Source organism: Equus quagga, chromosome 9 (genome assembly GCF_021613505.1).
Source record: "Equus quagga isolate Etosha38 chromosome 9, UCLA_HA_Equagga_1.0, whole genome shotgun sequence".
NCBI classification, from domain to species: Eukaryota; Metazoa; Chordata; class Mammalia; order Perissodactyla; family Equidae; genus Equus; species Equus quagga.
Window position 1 is genome coordinate 97,224,608 of NC_060275.1, and position 24,989 is coordinate 97,249,596.

The following is a 24,989-nucleotide window of genomic DNA, read 5'->3' on the forward strand; positions in this document are numbered from 1 at the left end:
TGTCCCAACTAACCAAACCAGAAACTCATCCATCTCATTGACCCTGGTATCTAGTCAAGTCACAAAGTTCTATAGATTTTAAAAAGGTGCCAGTTCATTACTCCAATCTCTCTGTCACTGTTTTCTTCAGCCTCTCAAAGTTTCTCTACAGACTACTTAGTGGGCTCGCTGATTTGAATCTGGATTCTCACTAACCATTTTCAACAGCTAGAATAATTTTTCACTTTAGAGAGACAGAAAGAGAGAAATTGAGAGAGAAGAGAGGGGCGGGGAGGGAGAGAGATTGTTCCTGCTATAACACAGTAGTTTCATTTCTGAGACTTGGGTTACCAACAATCATTAGATGAATAAGTTCTACATTTGGGGAAAAAACATGCTAGGGAGTTTCTAATTAGCAAACCCGCCACCTCCCAAGGAGAATTTGAATAACAGACATCTTCCATATCTATTTCACGGTCCTGAGAAGATCTGCAAATTATAGCAGCAAATGTGTACCCCAGGGAGACATTTATTTTGCTGGCATGAATGTACTAATAAGATCCTTGGGATGTGTTTTTTGAGGGTCATAAGGCCGGCAAAGAGCATGCATTAGAAAATGTTTGTTGTTCTACTAATCACCAGGCTTCTATTTGCTAAGCTAAGTATGCCAGCTGAGAGTGGAAAATGAAGTGTTTGAAGAACGCAGAAAAAGAATATTAGCAGTTCTTTAAGTGAAGAAAGAAGAGAAAGATAAATTATGTAGCAGAGAAAAGGAACGCTGGTAGAACAGAGATACTTAACTAGAAATATCATGAAATTTTTCCTGATACAAGTACAATGTGAATCTTTTTCCCCAGCCACGCTTCTTCTTATCCTCCAAACAAATAGCTGTTGGCACAACACAAACATTGGTCTTTACTTATTTGATCTTTTCATATGAGTTAACTTTATGTGTTCTTAAGGTATAGGAGAAATACCTGTGCCATACAAATGCATTCAAAATGATGACATAAAACCTAGCCTTCTCTACTCTCAATCAATACTCTGTGGTCATCTATTTTAATTACTCTCATCTGATGTGTGCCCTCGGCTGATTCTTCCATTATTTTCTAAGATTCTTAGAGGACAGAGCCACACCTTCATCCTGTGTCATGCTCTCTACAACCTCCCTCCCCACTTGTTCTCTCTCTCCAAAATCTAAAATAATGGTTTAAATATAGCACATTAGAAATTTTTAAAAACAATTCTAAAAGGTGACAAAATAACAAATATCATGACTTTTAAATTCAATCCTCTGTACAACCTCTGTTACTCTTACCCCCTCTGGATGGAATAAACCATAAAATAAAATAGAAATTTCCAAACCCTTAGAATTGTCTTATGGTTAAAATCAATCTGCCAAACAGAGGCCTCAAATAAACCTTTTATCTGCTTAGGGAATGAAGCAGCTGAAATCAAAGGCTGTTTTGCCTGGTTTTTGAGGAATTCTTGCAAAGCTTGATGTATAAGAATAAACTTTTGAAGCCAGCCCCGTGGTGTAGTTTGAGCTCTCTGCTTCGGCAGCCTAGGGTTCATGGGTTCAGATCCTGGAAGTGGATCTACACACCACACCACTCATCAAGCCATGCTGTGGTGGCATCCCACATACAAAATAGAGGAAGATTGGCACAGATGTTAGCTCAGGGTCAGAAGAAAAGAAAAGGGATAAACTTTTCTGGGCGCTGTGTTAAGACTTAGTAACAAGTATCTCTACATTCCTTTTCTTCTGAACATGACCTTTTTTTTTTAATGTATTGGCTCTATTACCTGCAGCATCACTATTTGGTTGTTTTTAGAAATAGATCATTTGCCTATAAAACATGTCAAAAATATTCCACAGGTGCTATTTTGTATTCTGCAGTTCTTAACTACTGTTTTTAGCTACAAACACTGCATTCCCATAAATGTTTTTGAAGTCAGAATTCCAGTACCTTTACATAAGGACTGTAAACCAAAAAATATCATCACTGTCACTAATTACTGCTTCATAAATATCCATACCAAAATGCATCTTGTGATTATTGTTTAATCACAAAATAATACGTTATTTTATTTTGTTTAAAGACTTTACTTTTCCTTTTTCTCCCCAAAGCTCCCCGGTACATAGTTGTGTCTTTTTAGTTGTGGGTCCTTCTAGTTGGCATGTGGGACGTCGCCTCAGCCGTGGCCTGATGAGCGGTGCCATGTCTGCGCCCAGGATCCGAACCAGTGAGACCCTGGGCCACCGAAGCGGAGCCCGTGAACTTAACCACTCAGCCACGGGGCTGGTCCCCAATAATACGTTATTGGATACTATTTATTCTCTGATTTTATTAAAGAAAGTCTATTCTATACAGAGTTACATTTTCAAATACAAAGAATGGTTCTGCTCTCATAGCTCTATTACAATCATTATCATACATTGAAGTTTATTCTAATTCCAGACCAATACATGGACACTGCATAAAATAAATAGTTTTTTTAACAGAATAAAACATATCTTGAAGTCCTAAAGAGCAATTATTACGTTTCTCAGTCTCGCGGAGTTCTTCCTGTTGCCGTAAGTCCCAGTGAGTTACGGTTCTTTCACACACATGAAAAAAGATAATGATTAGAATCCCACTATGTGAATTTCAACTTTCAACCCTCTCTCTAAAGTTAAAAGTTAGCTTGCAAAGCTTTTAGAAGGCTGCTGCCCTTTTCAAACCGCATTTCTAGTGCATCAGTCTTATTGATTTATTCACAGTAAATGTTACCCACTCAGTCTTTGTGTGTGAAACTGAAGAAGGCTACATAAGTGCTTCCTAAACCCTGGCAACCGTCTCAGATGTAACTTGACTAAACACTGAAAACTTATTCTTTCTAGTCAGGACAATGGGCAGGCTGGAAAGGAAAAATGTCGCTCTCAGTGCCAACCAGGACAGGTCATAAATTCTAGTTTACCACCAATATCAAATGTGAAATGTTTTAGCATTCCTGGAACTGCTGCTTCCAGAAAGTGATGCAACCTCTCCAGCAATAAAAGCATTGATCCTGAACTGAACTCTGAGTACATGATGTAAATCGGATGAGTCTTCTTGGAGAAATCCATTTCTGAGTCCCAAAGTCCTTAGGTTTCACATAAATGAATTCCTATCAAAATAAATGAGTGAGGCAGCTTAATTCTACCACCCAAAATACAGACTTAAAGGAGAAAAAAAATGACTTCTTTTGGTTATACTGAGATGCCTCATTTTCCTTTATTTAAATACTTATTCACTCATGTTATTTCTAACCTTTTAGCCCTGGTTTTGCAGTGTATGTTTTATTCCATGTGCCAATTTATACTGAACTAGAAGACTACCACCTACTCAGAGTAAAACTGCAAAACCTTTATTTTTGATCCATAACCAAAGAAAACATATGACAGATAAGTTCTTTTTATTACCTTAATTTTTTATCCATAGAAAAGAATTAGATAGGAACCACATTGCCTGGCTTTCCCTAGTTCCATGAGAAAGCAAGACACTAAGATGGTTTGATCTATTTTTTGTTTTTTTTTTTGAGGAAGATTAACCTGGAGCTAACATCTGCCGCCAATCCTCCTGGTTTTGCTGAGGAAGACTGGCCCTGAACTAACATCTGTGCCCATCTTCTTCTACTTTATGTGTGGGACGACTACCACAGCATGGCCTGCCATGTGGTGCCATGTCCGCACCCGGGACCTGAATGGGTGAACCCCAGGCCGCCGAAGTGGTATGTGCAAACGTAACCGCTGGGCCACAATCAAACTTATATTATGTTAGAAACAATGATGAAGTAATTATTTTCCTGAAAGCAAATACAACCAAAAGATTCCCCAATGTTATTGTCTGGTCCTGACCCAATCAGTCAGTCATATAGCAGTGCGCCTGGTGTATAGTGAAGGGAATTCTCAGCTGATTTTTAGTGCCTCACTCTTAGATATAAATTGCCAAGAAGCACCTAACATTGGAGATAAGCATTTAATATGAAGTTAAGATAATGAAGCCTATATGCTAAAATGAGAAACAGAGACAACATTGGGAGGTGAGAAAAAGATGTAAAGAGAATATATTTAAAGGGGAAAATATATGGCCCTCTAAGGAAGAAGGAAAGAAAAACAGAAAGAAAAGGAAAGTCGAAGCAAAAAAAGAAAAATAAGGAAAAGAAATATAAAAGAATATTCAAGAAGAAAGAAATGAATTCATATAGCACTTTTTCTTAGAAATCAAAAATTTGGGAGGAAAAATAAGGAAATCTTACAGGAAAGATAACAAAAGAAAGATTAAAATTAGGAAGACATTTTCATATTTTTTGCTTTGTAATGTCAGAATAGAAAAATAAGTAATCTAAGTGCAGAGTTGTTCAACTGAACTAACTTGAGGTCCTCAGTTAACAATCTCAATAATTAATGTGAACAATGTCCACAATGACATTAACTGAGTTTTCTTGTTTCTTCAAGATTTCCACTAACTTCATCCTTCCAAATTCAATCACTGAATCTTTGTCCTCAAGAAATAGGGGTAATTACTTCCCTTCATGGCTGTTTAGTGCTCATCCACGTGTCCTATTACCATACAGAGTCATATCCTCTTAAGTAGAAGAGGAACACTTTGCATATGTTCAGCTTTACACATTCAAAGGAATACTAAATAATTTCTATACATTTAAGTTGATATCAATCCTGGGAAATCTTCATGTGGTCTGATACAAAGGATGGTACCAAGGACGGTGCCCCATCACAACTGAATGCTTATAACACCTTTACCTAAAGAAATTCTGCAGAATTTAATTTATACAGTATTTTCATTATACAAACCTAGATTGTATAGATTCTTTTTACTTATACATATTGTTCATCATTACTACAATGTATAATATTATATATCAATATTCTTTATCCATGCAAGTTAGACTTTAAAGGAATGCTTTACTAGGGTGGTGATTTCTTCAAACTTTGTTTACCTCATATTCTGTCTATATTTGGACCTTAATAATAAGGTAATAATAAAGAAAAGAAAAATCAAGATGTAGGGAAATTATGAAAAATATACTGCACAAGAACTATGTTCAAGTGAAATGTTTTAAAAATTCACTTTGGATAATAAATGATGATATTGATGAGATTATGTGAAAGCATGTTTCAAAAATCAGCAGTATGAAGTCAGGAAGAAGAAAACGGATGGAAATCTGCTCTCCTCTAGAATAGCTTTCTTTATTATGAATAATTCATTATCTGCTCTAGTTTTCTTCCTATTAGACGGAATGCTTGTCTCATGAAAATCATAGGCTATATCAACATTTTGAGCTCTGACTCTGTGAAAGATACTAAGATCTATTAGGCCCTAAAAGACTTTGATAATACTTCCATTCATCTTGGGCGGTGCTTTCCCAGTATCTGTTCCAAAACTTTTCCACTTTTCTGCTTTATACTCACTAATATTAATCCAACAGATGAATCCAACATATTTATTGAGAAATCAAAGTTATCTAAAGTGATGTCTGTCCTCATTCTCTATTTTCCTAGCTCCTTCTTCCTACCCTCCAGCCTCAGGCCAAAAGGCATTTGCACTACTGCCAAAAAGCAATTTCTCCATTTGTTTTCAGTTACAGCCCAACCTGAGTCCTGTATGCTTCAGTTCTCATTCTCTTTTGTAACTTTCAATTTCATCAAATGGGTAAATAATCAACACACATCAGAGAGAGCCACTTAACCCTGCTGCTGCCATGTTATCTTCAAGCTACCTCCCTCTTTTTAAATGACTGATGTCTAAGAATTAATATCTTGCAATCATTAATTTGTCATCCTAATTTCTTATTCTTGCCTTAACTTCCCCCATCTTCCAAATTCCTTACTCTCAACCCATCAAAAATATCAGAGATTCACACATCACAAAACTAATAATTGTTTGCTAGCACACATTTTCCTTGTCTTCCTTGAAGCAGGTCCTCTTTCCTTCTCTTACTCATTAAACATCTGAGTTCCTTGTGTTTTATTTCTCATTCTTCACCCCTACTTCATGAATGAACGCAATGTGTATATTAGCAACTGTCTATGCATACGGATGGATGTCTTTTCTTATTCTAACACAATACCTCTATATCTAAACTCACGATCACAAAAAGAAGTCCTTAAATTGGTTTTTCTATGTCTGTCAATTATAAAACTAAACAGTAGGATCAAATTCTTAATAATTGTTCATCATTTTCTCTTCTTTCTCTCTCATGTCAAGACCTCTAAATGATATTCTTCCTTGCTTTTCCTTCTTTCTCCAAAAGGTAATGGAGATATTTAACAACTTACAATTCACACAACTGAAATATCCCTCACCTCATGTTGATAGGAACAAGAACAGTGGTAACTCTTTTATTTGCTGCTTTATTTTGTTTTGTTTCTAATATGCTTATTTATTTGTTTATGCTAACTAAGGCCTTTATTTCAAACAAAATTTAGAAATAAAAAATTGAGAGCTATTGCCCTGGGCTTGGGGAAGAGAATTCCCCAAGGCTAGGTCAATACCCCCATATACTAGAGGAGTTGTGATAATTCCCTTCCTGGCCCCTGTGATGCGGAACCTCAGCAAGTGCAGGACCCTATGCTAGAGCCCAGCTATCCAGGAGAACTCGGGCTAGGCTTCGGTTCCTGGGAGGGAACTGAGTTGGGCAGCACCATGGCTAAAGGCCAATCACAGGATCAAGTCCTAAGTACCAAGAACTTATTTTTCCCCCTTTCCTGGGACCCAGAACAGATTAAGAGGATGCTCTGGCAAGAGAGCCTCTCAGACCTTGGGGAGGAGAAGAAAGGCCCTAGTGTCCCTTACATTTATCACCTCTGTTCTTTGGAGGGCAGTGAGTCCTAGAGTCTATCAGGTGGTAATACTAACACAGCTTGTGGGCAGAGAAGCCCCAGCGAGTCTGGGTTCCCACGGCTGCTTCTCCCACTGCCCACTCTCCTACCCTTCTACCATTACCCCTGCACTTGATCCTTCAACCCTCATCCCTCTACCCCACAAGCTCTACAGTAGTAGATGCAGGTGACCTTCCTCAGGTCGTCCTGGGCCCCGGAAGAGACCTTGTTAAACAAGATGGTCCGCCGTGCGGTCGCCCAGGGCCATGCACATCTCTCCAACAGCTTTTCTTTGGTCTCTCCGGAAGCATCTGCGCAAAGCCCGGCGCAGTGTTTGTCCTTGGCGCGATGGAGACCTTCATCACAGCCTCAGGATGCTCCAGCAACCAGCCCACCAACGCATGGCCTGACTCACGAAATGCAACCGTCTTCTGTTTTTTTCTTTGAGAGGATCTCGCTCGTCTGTGCAGTGCAGAGAAGGACACACGCACTCCGTGGTGCCTTGGAAGTTAAACCGGACGATGGATGTGCGCTTCCCACGCAGCATGCAGCGCGGCCTCCTTATAGACGTTGGCGATGTTGCACCGCTGACCTCGCGCATAGGCTCTGCCCGAGGCTGCGGTAAACGCTGCTGGACTGGGTCCACTTCAGGCTCTCAGGTGCTGCTCGGAAGCCTCTGCCTTTCCTGCAGCTTGGGAAAGTCAATGGAGACGTATTGGTGGAGTTGGCCTGGTTTCAGAGAGCGTTGTCCAAAACGTGGGCTCGGTTGGTGGACGCCAGGACAATGACGTGGTCGGGGGCGCCCCTTGCACCGAATCCACCAAGGGTTGTGTGAGCCGCTGCTCCTCAGTGTTGGAGATGCCACGTGTGGTGATGGAACACGCCAGGCCAACCATCGCCAAGAAGGGCAGGGCCTCTGTCACCCGCGCCTTGGCCAGCATTGTCTTTGGTACTTTGGTACCAACCTGAAGGAAGCGCTCCGGAGTCTTCAGATCATCCACACACTCTAATTTCCAGTTTGCCTTCATGCATTCCTGCTACGTCTGAAGCGGACTACTTTCCCCATTTTTTGCCGTCCGTAAAGTCGTTAAATGGGCCATTTTAAGCTGATTAAAGGCAACGAATCCTCCTTCCTTTCCCATAATTCCAGCCGGATGGAAAACATGCCACAGGATGGCTAAACCCGCTGCTGTAGTCCCCAAGGTGGAGAGGGCATTTCCAAAGAATCCTATATGCTTATAGGAAACTGGGATCCTGGCCTTGCCTTCCATATTTGGCTTGTCTTCAGCCTCTTGAAGCTTCTCCTTAAATTTCTTGATATCTGCAACCTGCATGTGGTCCATCAAGGCCAGCTGAGGCCGCTTGAACACTAGGGCTCCAGGGTGCAGGTAGACTTCCACCACGTAATTCTCATGCACCACCTGGACCCACTGCACCTCACCCTTGGCCAGCATCTCGTGCACAAAATCCGCCCAGGAAATGTGGCCCCGGCTGGTGCTGAGAGAGGTCAGTGGACTCCTGATAGCAGTTACAACAAACAAGGTGAGAGCCGCTTGCAGTCCATTTGACCCTCCCTCTCCTTGCGCCTCCTCTCCTCTCTGTCATCTTTGGGGGCCCTCCTGTTGGATTTATCATTGTCCTTAGTCTTCTGCCTCTTCCTTGAGGTGAAAAAAAAAAATAGTAACTCCTAAACGTTTCCAGAGTCTCATTGGGTTCTGGACTACAGGCTGTTTCAACAACAATCCGCTCATCCCTTTCAAAGGTAAGGCTTAGCAGTAGCAATTGCAAGCTCTGTAGGGCTGGGGGTGTGGCCAGGGGGAGACCCACCCGAGGCCTATGGGAGATGTATAGCCACCTCTTTCCGGTCCCCTGCAGAGAGGCTTGGGTTCCAGCCAGAGCCTGAGCCCCACAGCCACCTGGGACCAGGGTCCGGCCCCGGTCGGTATAGGACATTTTTGTTTTTGCTAGATGAAGTGCTTTTTATTTTTAGACCAACCACACATATTTAATATAAAAACTGTTTTAAATATGAAAATTCTAGACTTAAAAAGCACAGCAGATGATTCACTAGATTATAAAAATCCACTTATGAGATGCAAGAATAAATAATCCTTGAATTTGAAAAAAAGGTCAAAAGAAATGACCTAACCTCAACATCCAAGACAGAAGTAAAAAATGAAAAAAAAAAGAGAGAGAGAGGGAGAAAACTAACAGACTCCATGACCTTTGTGATAATATCAAGCAGTAGAACATATTCGTCTTTCGAATGCAGAGCAAGAGGACTAAGAGAAAGGGAGAGAGACAAAATTGAAAAATTAACACCAATAATTCCCAGAATTTGGTGAAAAGCATAAACTTACAGATCAAAGAAGCTCAGTGAACTGCAAAAAGGATAAGTAAAAAGAAAACCATGTAATTAAAATGTAGGAAACCAGGAGCTAAGCAAAAACCTTGAAATCGCCACAAGAAAAGGACACTCTACTCAGAGAGGAACAATGGCATGAAGAACAGTCATCTTCTGATTAAAAAGAGAGCTGGGGAAACCAAGACAAAGGGCAGGACATATTCTTAACAAATGAGTGAAAGCAAGACACATTTACTTATACAAAAGTTGAGAAACCTCAAAATGTAACATAAAACTACATAATCAAGATATCTTGCTATTGGTAGGAGAATAGGAAAAATAGATCAATGCAACAGAATAAAGAATCCAGGAACAATCACCTATAAGTTCATTTAATTTTTCACAAAACTGCCAAAGCATTTCAATGAGGAGAGTAAGTCTTTTAAACAAATAGTCTTGCAACAATTGGATACACGTATGGAATAAATAAACCTTAATCACATATAGTAGCGTACACAAACATTAGTTTGAGATGGAGCAAAACTTAAATGCAAAAGCTGGAACTCTAGAAGTTCAGAAAAACAATAGTGGATTCTCTGTGCAACCAGAAGTAGGCAAAGATTTCTTAAAGAGACCATAGAAAAGAATAATAAGAAAGAGAAAACATTGTAAATTAGACTTCATTAAAATCAGACTTCATCAAAATAGGAAAATTAATTAAATGCACAAGCAAAACCTATGACTTTCAAAAGACCTGTATAAAAAATAAGTAAAGTATGCTTACAACTCAACAATAAAAAGACAAATGATCTAGCACAAACGGGCAAAAAACTTGGATACTTCGCAAAGAAAGATGTACAAGTATCCAATAAACATGAGAAAAATATTTGCTATTATTCATCAGGAAAATGTAAGTTAAAATCAAATTTATACACACTCAGTAGAATGACTAAAATTTAGAAGTTTGTCAACACCAAGTATTGGCCAAGATGTAGAATAAGTAGATCGTTCATACATGCTGATGAGAATGTAAATAACGCACCTTCTTTGCAAAAAGAAAGTTTGGTACCCTATTATAAAGGTGTAGGTCTGTCTCTGCAGTTCTACCCTGCCTATTTACCCAAGATCAATGAACTCTCAGGTCTACAAATAGTCCTACGCAAGAATGTTCCAAGCTGCTTTGTACACGAGTCAAAAACTGGAAGTGGCCCTGGTATCTGTTAATAGAAAAATGTATAAATGTCTTGTAAATCCACATAAAAAAGCTACTCATCAATAAAAATAAACAAACTATTAATATATACAAAAAATGGATGCATCCTCCAGACACGTTAACAAATGAACCAGATACAAAAAATTATATGCTGTGAGATTCCATTTATACTATATTCTAGAACAGGCAAAACCAATCCATAATGAAAAAGAAAAATCATAACTATCTTTACTTCGGTGAAGTGTTAAGGTATTGATGGAAAACAGCCACATGTTAACTTTCTAAGGTTATGGAAATGTTCTGTATTAACAGTATATGCATTTGTCGAAACTGAGTAAATTTTACATTTAAGCTTTGCTCATTTAACTCTAATTAAATTTTATCTTAAAGAAACAAAAAAGGAATGGTAAACAAATATTGAACTCTAGTTAGTAGGTTTGCATTTTTTTTTTAAGTGGTGAGGTTACCAATTTCTGTATTGGCTAAGCTTGAGCAAATGTGTAAATATGTTGAGGTTAACGAGGACCAGGTTTGACTATTTTAGAAGGGAGTTAAAAATATTGAAAAGAAAAAGAAAATATCTAGACGGTGTCCTGAAGTGTTGGATAAAATTAGAGACATCAATATGAGCTCATCGTTTTAATAGACAGATATAGCAATATATATATTTCAGAGTTCTGTTCCCTGAGAAGGTGTAGAAGCTATGAATATACCTCATGCCTGGCTTTGTTTTCTAAGAACTGTTGTCCATAAAAAAGAAATGGAATAGGGCTGGCCCCGTGGCTGAGTGGTTAAGTTCGCGCACTCTGCTGCAGGCGGCCCAGGGTTTCATTCGTTCGAATCCTGGGCGCGGACATGGCACTGCTCATCAAACCACGCTGAGGCAGCGTCCCACATGCCACAACTAGAAGGACCCACAATGAAGAATATGCAACTATGTACCTGGGGGCTTTGGGGAGAAAAAGGAAAAAAATAAAAATCTTTAAAAAAAAAAAAAAGAAACAGGGAATGTAGCTGATAATGGAGTCTGGTCCAGAAAAAGTGAGATGCAAACCTGGGCCATCCTATAGTGCCGGACATTGAAAAAGTGCTCTAAGAATCGTGGAGATATGTCAAAAGGACACAGGAGATAGCCACATACACACAGAAAGAGCAAGGGAGCAAGAGAGAATGGTGAATTAAAAGAGGAAAGCTATCAACAACTGGCAACGAGAGTAAAGCGTAAAGAGGATACAGAACTATTTTTTGCAACTTTTCTGTAACTGTGAAATTAAAACAAAATGAAATATAGCAAGATATATTCTCGTCGTTGTCTTAAGAATGGTTGAAAACCACCAGACTAGTCTATCCAATCCATCTGAACCCACCCATGGGATTCTGACTCTATTCTTTTTTTAACAGTACTTTCACAATGAATGCCTACTTCCTACCTCCCTGTTGTACCTGTCCCTCAGAATTCACTTAAAGGCTTTCTTCTCAGTGAGACTTTGCCTGCCCACCATCTTTATACCTGACTGAGTGGACCACTCCGGTGTAATTTATAAATGCTGTCTTACATGACTCTTACTTTTTGGTATGTATTTTTGTTTTAAAACTTTTAAAGTCCCAAAAGGCAGAAATACTATTTCTACTGTTGCCAACCCTAATACTTAACTACTTTGCGTGAGCCAAGCAGGTGCTTAATATTTTCAGTTCAATTGTTTTTTATCTGAAAAAAACATAGCCCAGTGAAAGCCTGGCTTTAAAAGATATTTAATTCTAAGTTTTTATGCTTCTGTCTTTAAACTTATTTGTATAAGCCAAACTTATACTAGAAAGTTGTTTTGCAGAGTTTGAAATACATGCAACAATTTTGAAATCCAAACTTATTTCTTAATTGCAAATATGTTTTAACTTGTGAGTTACTTAAATAAGTTCCAACATCAATTCCTGACCTTACATTTGCTACTCTTTCTTGTAGAATATAGCCTTTATTATTTAGTCAAAAATATTCGATTATTTAGTCAAAATGGTTCACACCTTGACCCTAGTTGAATCACATTTATCAAAACTACCGAATTTGCTGGTTCTTGCCAGATGTAACACGGTCTTGGTGGGCAAATAACATCATGATATGAAAGCCTTTGTCTTTGTGGGTTCTGGACTGAGAGAGAGTGAACAGATGTTTTCAGACTCCAGTGGCCATCTGCTCAGCCCTAAGCAACCCTCTTGACAGAGGAGCAATCTGCAGAGCACTTACTCATAAAACACCCATTTTGTGAATGAAATGATTTTAGTGGTCTCCAAGGCTGTCACTTTGTCATCCTCTGTCAGTACTAAAATTAATGTGGAAATAAAAGTAAACAAAGCATCTTTCCTTCCTGTGTTTCCAAAAATTTATCGACTTGTTTGAACATGTAACTCTAGTGTAAACAAACACGGTTTTATTATAATTGCATTTAAATCTTGATAGAAAACAGCAGCCTCTCACTAAATCATTTTTCCCTCTTTGGGATTAGGCATACAGACTTAAAACTGAATTCTAATCTACGCTTCAGGTAGAAGACCCAGGATTTTATTTTATAGCAATAATTTTCTCTTCTAGACATGCTAAACGCCGCATACTAACATCTGCGTATAAGAATATCACATACTAAAACCTGCATACTAGGGCTGCTGTGAGAAAGCGCCATGGACTATATGGTTTAAACAATGAAAATTTATTTTCTCACAATTTCAGAGGCTAGAAGTTCAAGATCAAAGTGTCAGCAGGTTGGTTTTCTCTGAGGGCCATATGGGAAGGGTCCATTCCAGGTCTCTCTCCATGGCTTGTAGATGGCATCTTCTCACTCTGTGTTCGTATGATTGTCCCTCTGTGTGCATATGTGTCCTGCCTCCCTAAGCTCCTTCCAAGCCTCTGTCTCATGTAATTTCTCTTCCTTAACCCCGACTTCACTTTATTCCCATCACTGCTTAGGCACGGTATGAGACCACCTTTCTCAATCTCTCCTCTTCCACACATTTAATACTTCATCGTTTAATGAACTCTTATTATAGCTTTGGCATAGTGTTCATTGCTAGAGAGATAATAAATAAAATATAATTTTTCCCTCATGATATATAGTTGGGAGATGATCTCTGACTGTGGTTGCATGTGCAGGCATGACAGACAGTACCGTACAGTGGCTAAAGATAGTAACAGGTGAGTATCTAAGAAAATTGTTTAGCTTTCATCTGCAAAAGCTAGAACTCTAGAAGTTTATAAAAACAATATTGTTTTTATAAATTTATAAATTTATAATGGATTCTCTGTGCAACCAGAAATAGGCAAAGATTTCTTAAAGAAAAGAATGTGGAAAGAATAATAAGAAAGAGAAAACATTATAAACTAGACTTCTTTAAAATCAGACTTTGTCAAAATAGGAAAATTAATTAAACGCACAAGCAAAACCTTGTGTCACAAACTGTATATACTTTGGAATTGAGGTTGGGTAATTATAGCTACAGTTAACCATCACTGTGAGGATTAAGTCTGCTTGGATCCCAGTTTAAGGGAGCAAGGGGTCCCTTAGGAGCTTCCGCCTATTTCAGTAGGCTCTGGGCTGTACCACAGTGACCTTTGTGAGGAGACTGGAGTTGCCAAGGAGGAAGTTGCATAGGAAGGGAAAAACTAGCAACAAATTGCAATTCGTTGGACTACAGGTTGTTGTTGAAGTCACTTAAACCACTAAAGATCTTAAAAGATTCCCCCAGCAGAAGTTCTGAGGAGAAAAAGGCAAAGGATGGAGCCTAGGTGATCGTGCCCTGGACAGAAAAACAGCAGGGGCTGGGCCTCAACTTTAGGATTGCGAAACTTCTTAGATTTTATGAGATTTCCAAATAAAAATTAATTTCTAGTGTTTGGCCAAATTTCAACAGCTTAGAACCTCTGTTTCTCTTTCCTAAAGGTCGAACTTAGACAGGTAAGAGCTGATGTAGAAGCAGCTCATTGCATTGTCCTGGGAGCAAATAGACACTCCAAGCTTTTGTCACTTTACCTTTCATCTTTGTCCTCCCCAAGGCTTTCTTGTAACTGCTGAGTCACGGTGGCCCTTCTCAAGTTTAAATTATCTCTGCAGATCTTCCTTTCATCCTCTAATTCCAGGCCTCCTATGCCAGCTGCTCTCCTCACATCTCAGAAGCCTCCATGCCTGATACATTCCCCTGGGGATCCATCTCCCCTTTACAAACTAAGCTGGAGACCAGATTGAACCCCCATTTATTGCTGGTCCCAAAGACAGGCATACAAACAGTTTTTTCTTTTTCCCCAGCCTTTTTGAGATATAATTGACATATAAATTATGTAAGTTTAAGGTATACAATGTGATGGTTTAATACACATATATATTGCAAAATGTTTACCACAGTAAGGTTAGTTGACACATCCCTCACCTCACATAATGACCATTCTGTTGTTGTATTAGTTATAGTAAGGGCCTTAAAGCTTTATTCTCATAGCAACTTTCAAATATACATACAGTGTTTTTAGCTATAGTCACCGTGCTTACTTTTAGAGCCCAGCACTTATTCATCTTGTAATTGAAGCTTTGTATGCTTTGACCAATATCTCCCTATTTCTGCAGCCCCTGTGCCCCTGGCAACCACCATTCTATCTCTGTTTCAGAGTTGTGTTTTTAGATTCCACGCATAAGTGAGGTAATACAGTATTTGTCTTTCTCTGACAGACACTTTTCTCTACAATGGATCTTAAGGCAAATCACTAGAGAGAAACAGAAGATATAAACAATTTAGAGATAGGGCAGTGGCAAAGCTTAGAAAGTTCTTAAGTCAACAGTCCTTGAACTTAAATCTCTGCCTTCCATTTGAGATAGTAAAATGAAGGTAATTCTGGCTTCAGATTTTTGAGTGGGATTCTCACATTTCTTCCACCCTCGACCTTCTATCTCTATCCAAGCAAAGTAAAGGGTTCTTTTTTTTTTTTTTGAGGAAGATTAGCCCTGAGCTAACTACTGCCAATCCTTCTCTTTTTGCTGAGGAAGACTGGCCCTGAGCTAACATCCATGCCCATCTTCCTCTATTTTATATGTGAGATGCCTACCACAGCTTGGCTTTTGCCAAGCGGTGCCATGTCCACACCCGGGATCCAAACAGGTGAACCCCGGGCCGCTGAGAAGTGGAACATGCGCACTCAACCACTGTGCCACTGGCCCAGTCCCTGTAAAGGGTTCTTGAAACCTCTTCCCACGATATCCACTATTTCTGAAAGGAAAACTGAAATTAACTCTGCTGATGCAAATTAGATAGAATAATGGGTCTCTTTCTCTCTTTAAACAAGAGATTCAAGGAAAATAAATTAAATCTCTCTTAGGCATTCTCTCTAATCCTACATTCATATGGTCCAAGATATATTTTATTTGGCCAATTTTTCATACCAAGAAAAAGTTGTAGGTGAGGTCAGATATGGGTGCAGTGAGGTGCAAAAAGAATATATCTCAAATAAAACTTTGGAGGAGAGATCTTGGTGTGATCAGAAGAATAGCAATTCTTTAAAGCTTTATAATCCTCTTTCCTATTTAGATTAAAGTATGCACGAAGAAAAAGTTATTGGAAGGTGTATACATTTCCTCAGATAAAGATAGTTATTTTAACTAGTGAAAACACGATTGCACTTCAGTAGCAACTGGGCATTCTTTTCCATGTTACATGAATTATAGCCCTAAACCAGCCAGTCTCAAACTCTTTATACCTATCCATGAGATATCACTAATCCCAAGAAATCTTGGGGTACCCAGGTCCTACCGTTACACACCCACATTGGACAAAAACAAAGAAAGCCTCAAAGCCTATATCTACTGGATCAGTGCTAGTAGCCCTCCATACAGTGTTGATCTTATTCCACTCATTATTCTATGATGAAATTTTGTGTAAATTTTCATGAAAAGTAGTTTATTATAAGTCTTTTAAAAAAATAGTCGTCATGGTTAAATGCTTTTTAAATTGATAATACCTAAAAGCATTTAAAGCACTGTTCACCTATCAACAAGACAAAATAAAGCCTAATCACCCTTTTGCTGTAAAAATTATTTCCCTAGGTATAAATTATACAACTAGAGATAAACTTTGATTAAGGGGCAGTCCCACTTGATGATTGCATTTGTCTCATTCTTTAGCTTATCTATACCTTATTTTATCTTGAACTAGCTTCTAAACTCTAGCATTGAAAAGAGTGTGAAAGCCCCTGAATTAAGTTCTCTAGGGCAGCCTGCTCACTTTCTCCTAAGGGAAATGAAGAATGCATGTGGCTGTTAAAGGATGATGCTTTTCCTTTTTACTTATTTTTCTAAGTAAATGCATTTCCTGGTGTGGATGGGAAAACTCAGACCTTTCAGAAATTGGCTGAACAAATTAAATCAGAATTTTGTTCTTGCCACTTCCTTGATTTCCCCAATCCTTCTCAACTTTTCTCTTAATGAATGTCTCTCTTTGAGCCATAATTCATCTGCTGCAGACCATGCAGTTTCTAGAGAAGGTAGCAATTTCCTAAGGGGACTTGACTAAGGGGAAATTTGAACAAAATACTAATTTTAAACTTAATGTTTGTTATAAATCACACCAAAGAACATAAGGGAAGTTTTCCTGTTGAATGCCACTGAAACCCAACCAAACTAAACAAAAAGGAAATTTCATGGTTGATAAGCTTGGATGGAACACAGAAGAAAATGTTTTGTGTTTATTTGATTCTATTCTATGGTCATTTATGAAATCTTCAGTTTTCACTCCCTTAATATGTAACTTATCAATGATTTTATCAGGTAAACATTAAGAGCTGCTTTCCCTCTTCAGAGTACTACCAATAGGTGGGTGAATGCTTAAAATAGCAAAAGAAAAAAATTCCAAGAAGTCTTTTTAGTTGTTTCTAGAGGAAGTAAAGAGCAGTGGACATTTTTTTTATGAGCCAGCATAATTGTTTCCATACCCTGAAATGGAAAATCCCAACTATTTGTGAATCCAACGAGAAGACAGGATCCTCCCCCAGAAACACATTTGTAGTTAAATTGCTTAGAATCAGAACTCTATCTCCTTTTCCCTCCTATAGGCGCTCCCCTTTTAGATCTTTCATCAAATATCTTTACTATAAAGAAATAATAAGGATGAACAAATGAATACATAAATACTTAATAATTCATAATTTTTCTATTCTAGTAATATTTTCTTCGTAGAAGATCAGCTGAGGGACAGCACATCAAATTAGGAAGCATGCTAGAGCCTGCATTTTACAGAGCATTAGAAGCCTCATCTAGTAGAAAACCTCCAGAACTTAAGCACAGCAACTATAAACCTCATTCTCATTTTAATTATGAACAGCATATACCAATATTTGGTATTTTCACATGTACAGATGCAAAATAGATGGTTTCAGCCATTAGAAACAATTTGATATCTGTTGCAATGAATAAATGCTACATTGAAATACGTTAAAATAAATATGTGTATATGACTAGTTGCTCATTTCTGTATTTGCATGTTTAGGCTTAAATACATGTGGGAAGCTGTACCTGCAGATAAAGACAGTGTTTCTAGGACCAATAGACTCAGATTCCCACTTATTATCTATATACCATTGGGAAAGTTGCCCAGTCTTTCTAAAATTTGTTTCTCAATATGCAAAGTTTAGGCAATTCTAATGGACATTTCATTTAATTGCCCTAAGGATTACACAAGAAAATAGTGTGTAAATGACAATGATAGGCCCCTAGAAGACTCTGGTTTCTACCTTAGCTATTATTGACGTTCAGCAGCTTTTGATATTGTAAAGGATTATTGAAGATATTCTTCACTGGGAACTTTGAAAATTTAATGTTACTAATAATTTTCTCTTTCTACATTTATCTGTCAACAAACATCCCTTCTCTTCATCTAATTAAGATAAACGTGATTTTTTTTAATGTTTTCATCTTTCGATGCAATACCTTATTTGATGCTCAGATGTAAATCCTAATTAGTTTAAACTCATCATGGTAATATGATTGCCTTTGCCAGTGAATGGAAAGGCATATTTGCAACAGTGTAAATCTGACAATGACACCAGAGAGCAGGTCCTCTGGTAAATTCTAGAGAAATTTTACTCATTCTCAGAAAAGGTATATACAATCCTTTCCTACTTCAAACAGTGTCATGTTTGAATATGACATCTGGAAATGGCAACGTCATCTTAGAAACATGAGGGGAGCTAGCTTGAGAAAAATAAGGACATTATCATGAGATCAAAGTGCAAAGATTAAAATAACCAATTCTGGAATAAGTCTACTTTTGTAAATTTTATTGAGGGAGACATTTGTGGACTTAAATTTTAATTATTTTGATCGGAATTTATCTTACTTTGAGTGGAAAGTAATTTCACCCATCTATCACTTGATAAAATTAACTGACCAGAAGAACTGGGCTAACCTCACTATTTGAGGTTTGGAAGCTAAAAATTCCATTTATATGGTATAAAACATTTTTTAAACAATTGTTGAATATGCCTGAGGACAGAGACTCTGTAACCATCAAACTGTAGCATTAGGGAAAGTGGAAAGTCAAATTCAAGATGCGAGTGTTTGTTGTCTAGTGCCTGCCAAGCACATGTATCCTTTTTTTGTAAAAGTAAGCATCAGTATTTCCCAATCTTTGGTAAATAAAATATTGTATATATTATCTAATTTTTATTATCTTGATTAAATTTACTATCATAAAATGCTCTGATGATAATTTTGTGGACAAATATCTTCCACTCAGGGCGAATATATTTTCTTCGCTATAAAAAAATACCTGTAGAATTTTGTTGTTGCGATTGGTAGATTAAGCACCCATCTTCATGCTGAAAATAGCTAAGAGTGGTGGATAAAATATGTTGAACTTAAGCAGTGAATTGGAAAGGAGATACAGAATATTTAGAAGCTAAAAACTAAATGGAAGGGGATCCAGGGAGGTCAGCAGAGCATTGAAGCTTACATTTGCCTTGAAAACATTTGAAACTTTGTTAATTTTCGGGTCATTGTGGTACAGCCCAGAGCCTACAGAAATATGCGGAAGCTCCTAAGGACCCCTTGCTCCCTTAAACTGGGATCCAAGCAGACTTAATCCTCACAGTGATGGTTAACTCTAGCTATAATTACCCAACCTCAATTCCAATGTCTACACAGTTTGTGACGCAAGGTAAATTGCCTCTATCAACTTTGGCTTTCAGGAGGGGAACAATTTTTTTTCTTTAGGCTCTATAACCACAAGTCAACATTGCAACAGATTTGCAAACGATATTCTCACTATCTGATATCAGACAATCTCAAGTGCAAAATTTATTTAAGGTGGTATTTCTCCTATATGAAATGGGAATGTCAGAAATGTCAGAAACAGGAGAAGTTTCTCCCTGGAGTAACCTACCTTCAAAACTGGCCTCAAATTTTTCCTCAAATAAAACTCCCCCCAAATAAGCTCATGCTGTAAACAAATCATAAAATATCCAAGAACATAATAAATCCTACGCAAGTACCACCTGGATATATATTGTCAGCTGATGCCTATTACTAGCCTTGATTTTTCAGAGATCTTCAATGTATTACATTTCCTAGAATTCTTTGCTAAAATTTCCAGTTCAATGCCACAATAAGAAGCATCCACATGAAATCTGAAGGGAGGAAGAGAGTAAGAAGCACATCTAGGACATGATCCAGCTTTAGGATATTTCCATTGGTGGAGGCGATCGTCTGAGAATTGCTCATTTGGTTACCCAGTCAGCTGAGAGCATGAGCTGCAACAGCCTGCCTCTTCCCACAGCTTCTACGTATCATCCAGAATCATCCTTGTTAGGGTTTCAGGCAGGTGAGATCATTGACTAGAGTTCTTAGGAATTGCTACATTTCTGGATTTTTTTGAAAGCATTGGCAGTATCACTGATACTTTTGGCATACTAGCCCTTTCGAGTTAGCAGAAATCTTTAGTAATCAAAACTTTTTCTTTAAAGATTTTATTTTTTTCCTTTTTCTCCCCAAAGCCCCCCGGTACATAGTTGTATATTCTTAGTTGTGGGTCTTTGTAGTTGTGGCATATGGGACGCTGCCTCAGCGTGACTTGATGAACGGTGCCATGTCCGCCCTCAGGATTTGAACCAATGAAATACTGGGCCGCCTGCAGCGGAGTGCGCGAACTTAATCACTTGGCCACAGGCCGACCCCCAAATTTTTTCTGCTTAAGACATCTATAGTAACACCTATTTTTCTGCTAGACTCTGAATGATATAAAAAGTAAAGAAAACAAAACAAAACAGACTACAGAATGAAATCTCAGAAATGATTCAGAAGTTAGAATTACTGAAGCAGAATATAAAATGATTATTTTAAACAATGTTTAAAAAATTAAAGTTAGGATTGAAAATTTGAGTAAAGAGCAAGGGACTATACTAATGACTGAATTGACCTGCAAAAGAACTGATTACAACTTTTAGAAATAAAAGAAACCAAAATGTTGTTTTTGAAAATAACTCAATGAACAATGTGAAGACTATATTAGACAGAATTGAAAAGGGAAATAATGAACTTGGAGATATATGTGGAGATAAACTAGAGAAAAAGATGAAAAATATGAAAAACAGTAAAGAATATGGAGAATGAGTGAGAAGATCCTATAACTTAAGGGGGTTTCAGAATTACAGAGGGAAAAAAATGTGAATATCTGAAGAAATAATGGATGACAGTGTTCCAGAAATGATGAAACCTACAGATTCAGGAGTTCTTTGAATCACAAGCTACATCTACACACGCAGACATATGCACAGAAATACACAGAAAACCATATTTACATGCGTAAGAATTTAAACATATAATACCAAAGATCGAGAAGGTTTGTAAAATACCCAGAAAGAAAAGACATATCACCTGAAAGCAAAATTAGACTGCTAGAAACTTGTCAGAAATTGGCTGAATCATATATTTAATGAGTTGAGAAAAATTACTTGGCAACCTATCATCACTTGTGATGTGTATATATGTGTGTAAAATGGCAATTAACAAAACTACCAATAACAATAAAAATATTTTTATGATCGCAAATTTGTTAAATATGGTTCTGCCAGTAATTGATCAAGCAGACAAAAATTGAAAAATGGTACAGAAGATATAAATAACTGAAATAGCAAGATTAACCTGATATATGAAAAACGGTGCAACACAGTGAAGAATATGTATTCTTTTCAAGCACACGTGTACCAGTAAAAAGCGTTGGCCTCATAATGGATTGATCAACCAAGCCTAAACAAAATTACACAAAATTAACAACATGTCTCAACTACAACACAATTGCATTAAAAATCAATAATAAAGATATCACCAGAAAAATCTAGATATTTAGACATGAAGAAACTTAAAACAAACAGGTCAAAGTGGAAAATATAATGGGGATTTAAACATGATTAAAGGGAAATATAAGAATGCTGCATATCAAAACTTTTGGGGGCTGGCCCCGTGGTGGAGAGGTTAAGTTTGCATGCTCCACTTTCGTGGCCTGGGGTTTGCTGGTTTGGATCCCGGGTGCAGACCTACACATCACTCATCAAGCCATGCTGTGGCAGCATCACACATAGAAGAACTCGAATGACATACAACTAGGATATACAACTATGCACTGGGGCTTTGGGGATAAAACAAAAAGAGGAAGATTGGCAACAGATGTTAGCTCAGGGCCAATCTTAAAAACAAAAAACAGTAAAAGTTTTGATATACACCTAAATGGTGCTTAAAGAAAAATGTATGTCTTTATATGTATACAACAGAATATATGAAAGTTAGGATATAATAAAAGCAAAAGCATAGATATTCAAATAGAAAAGAAAAATGAAATAGAAATATCAAAGTTGTGAAACAGTGTCTTCAGTGATGATTAACGAAATAAAACAATATTTGACAAAGATGAAGAGAAAAAATAAGGGATCCCAAAGAAATGAAAACGGAACAAAGTGGTGTTCAGCAAAGGTAGATATAAAATATAAATATATTAACTAAAATTTACATCAGTGGGAAAATTTGCATTTATTTCTCAACAATTTACTAAAAATGGCTCGAAAAAACTCTCACTAATCTGGTCATTTTTGATTAAATTGAATCAATATTCTAAAATTTAACAATAAGTTAACAGGCTCAGATTTTGTTTCCAGTGAATCCTACTACCAAGTTTTTAGGGAACATATAATTTCAAGCTTACTCAAACCATTCCAAGATCTTCAACTTATTCTATAAGTAAAACCTTGAACCAAAGACTGATAAAGACATTACTAAATGGAAAATGTCATGCTAATCTCATTCATGATTATGAATGTAAAAATCTTAAATAATACTCTTGCAATATGAATTGTGAATTTGGAAATACAACTGGATTTATTCCAGGAATGCAAGGTCGATTTAACATTAGAAAATTAAATAATGTAATTCACTAGCATGTTAACAAAAATAATTCATGTGTTTGCCTAGTAGGTACAGAAAAAGTGTTTTCATAAAATTGCAACCCATCTATGATAAAAATTTTATTTATTTATTTTTACTATTTTTTTATTTATTTTGAGGAAGATTAGCCCTGAGCTAACTGCTGCCAATCCTCCTCTTTTTGCTGAGGAAGACTGGCCCTGAACTAACATCCATGACCATCTTCCTCCACTTTATATGTGGGATGCCTGCCACAGCATGGCTTGCCAAGTGGTGCCATGTCTGCACCCGGGATCTGAACCGGCGAACCCCGGGCCGCCAAAGTGGAACATGCGCACTTAACCACTGCACCACCGGGCTGGCCCCTATGCTAAAAATTTTAATCTAATTATTTAAGGGTATTTCCACAGCCTGATAATATTATTAGAGTAATTAAATTGTATGCTAGATTCAAAAATAATACGTTTATTTTTGACTCACTTACAGTTCATGGTGGATTCACGTTGTTAAGCAGCTCTCCATTAGAGACCTCAGGTCTCAGTTGTTTTACTCCTCATCATGTGGTTTTTAAATAGGATGGCCATGCAATGTATTATTCAAAATGGCGTATCTTTGAGAGTGACTGGAGAAACTAAATAATTTTTCTAGAACACCTAGTGTAAGTCATTATTATCCCAGACAAATTGGGATATATGATCATCCTTCAGAAGCTTTCTCTGGTCATAACAATTTCTGGCTTTAAGATGAGTGATAGAGTGTGGAAGAGCATATAAGGGTTTATATGAGAAATTTTAACAGGCAATTCCAAAATTATATACAAAAATTTTAATCAACTTCTTTTGCTGAAATTTGTCATCTAACTTATGGAACTTCAAGGTTGGCTAGGAAGTTTGATCAAACTTTTTGCCCATAAAATAGGAGAGGATAGATTTTCAACAACAGCTGGTGGTCTTTGCCATACATAATTTAGAGTATCTCAAAAAATCTAGAGGAAATGTTAAACTTAATCATGAAATATTTAAAGAATAACTAAAGATCAACAGCAAAGCAAGGATACACAATCTTACTTAATAGTGTTTTGGAAATTTTACCCAGAGATAAATAAGATGCAAGATACAAAGATTGGAAAGGTATTAAAAATTGTCGTTATTTACAGATAATATGATTTCACAGAAATTCTTAAAGCACTATACACAAATTATTAAAATTGGAGAGTTCAACAGATTTTGGATACAAAATTAACATAAAAATTACATTTCTATACTCTAACAATAAATAAATGTTATTAAAGATCACACAGACCATTTGCTACAATAGCAATAATAATATGAATAAATCTAACAAAAGCTGGACAGACCACTATGGAAAATAATATTTCACTATGGAGAAACTTTATTACAATATATTGAATAAGGCCTAAGCAAATTGAGATATAAAACATGTTATGAATTAGAACACTTTATATTAAGATATCAGTTCCCAAGAAGTTGTCCAATAGATTCAATACAATGCATATTAAATAAAATCAAACAAAAATTCTGCAAAGAATTTCTCTCGACAATCTGAATTATACACACACATGGAAGAGCAAAGAACCAAAAAATAACTAAGATTCTGTTTACTTTTGGTAAAATATTTCAAAGGTAGATTTTTTATAAATTACATATGGGTATATGGGTTATAATTTTTCATTATGCTATATATTTTATTTTCTCTTCCTAATACTTTAGAGAAAAAATTAAAATGTCTGTTAGTCTAAAGGACAATAAACTTAGGCCAGACAGGTCAAATATGCATGCCAAACTTTTGCATGAGAATTCTGGGAGGTGCCTGAGCAGGCAACAGTCAAGGATTCTGATTGGTAATTTCCAGCTGTAAAAAGTAAAAATGCAAATAAAGATCTGTTTTTTATCTTCAATTCAGGGTGTTCTGCTACAGACTTGTATATCAAAGTCACTCACATCTCCACTTAGCAGTGTGTGGACACTTAAATTTGTTTAAAATTGAATACATTATATGTACATCTTCACTTCTCATCACACAAGATCTAATTCAACCAGCTGTCGAAGTACCCTCTTGGATATCATCCTGGGATCTTTCATTTCCTTCTCCCCTTCTGCCATCTCTCCTAAGGTATAAAAATCAATCCCTGCCAGA

At 37.1% G+C, this 24,989-nt stretch overlaps 1 pseudogene; it reads right to left on the minus strand.

Annotated features, from left to right (window-relative positions):
• Positions 1-6,991: 6,991 nt before the first annotated feature.
• LOC124244606 (paraplegin-like) overlaps positions 6,992-24,989 on the minus strand; it is a 196,378-nt pseudogene continuing 178,380 nt past the window's right edge.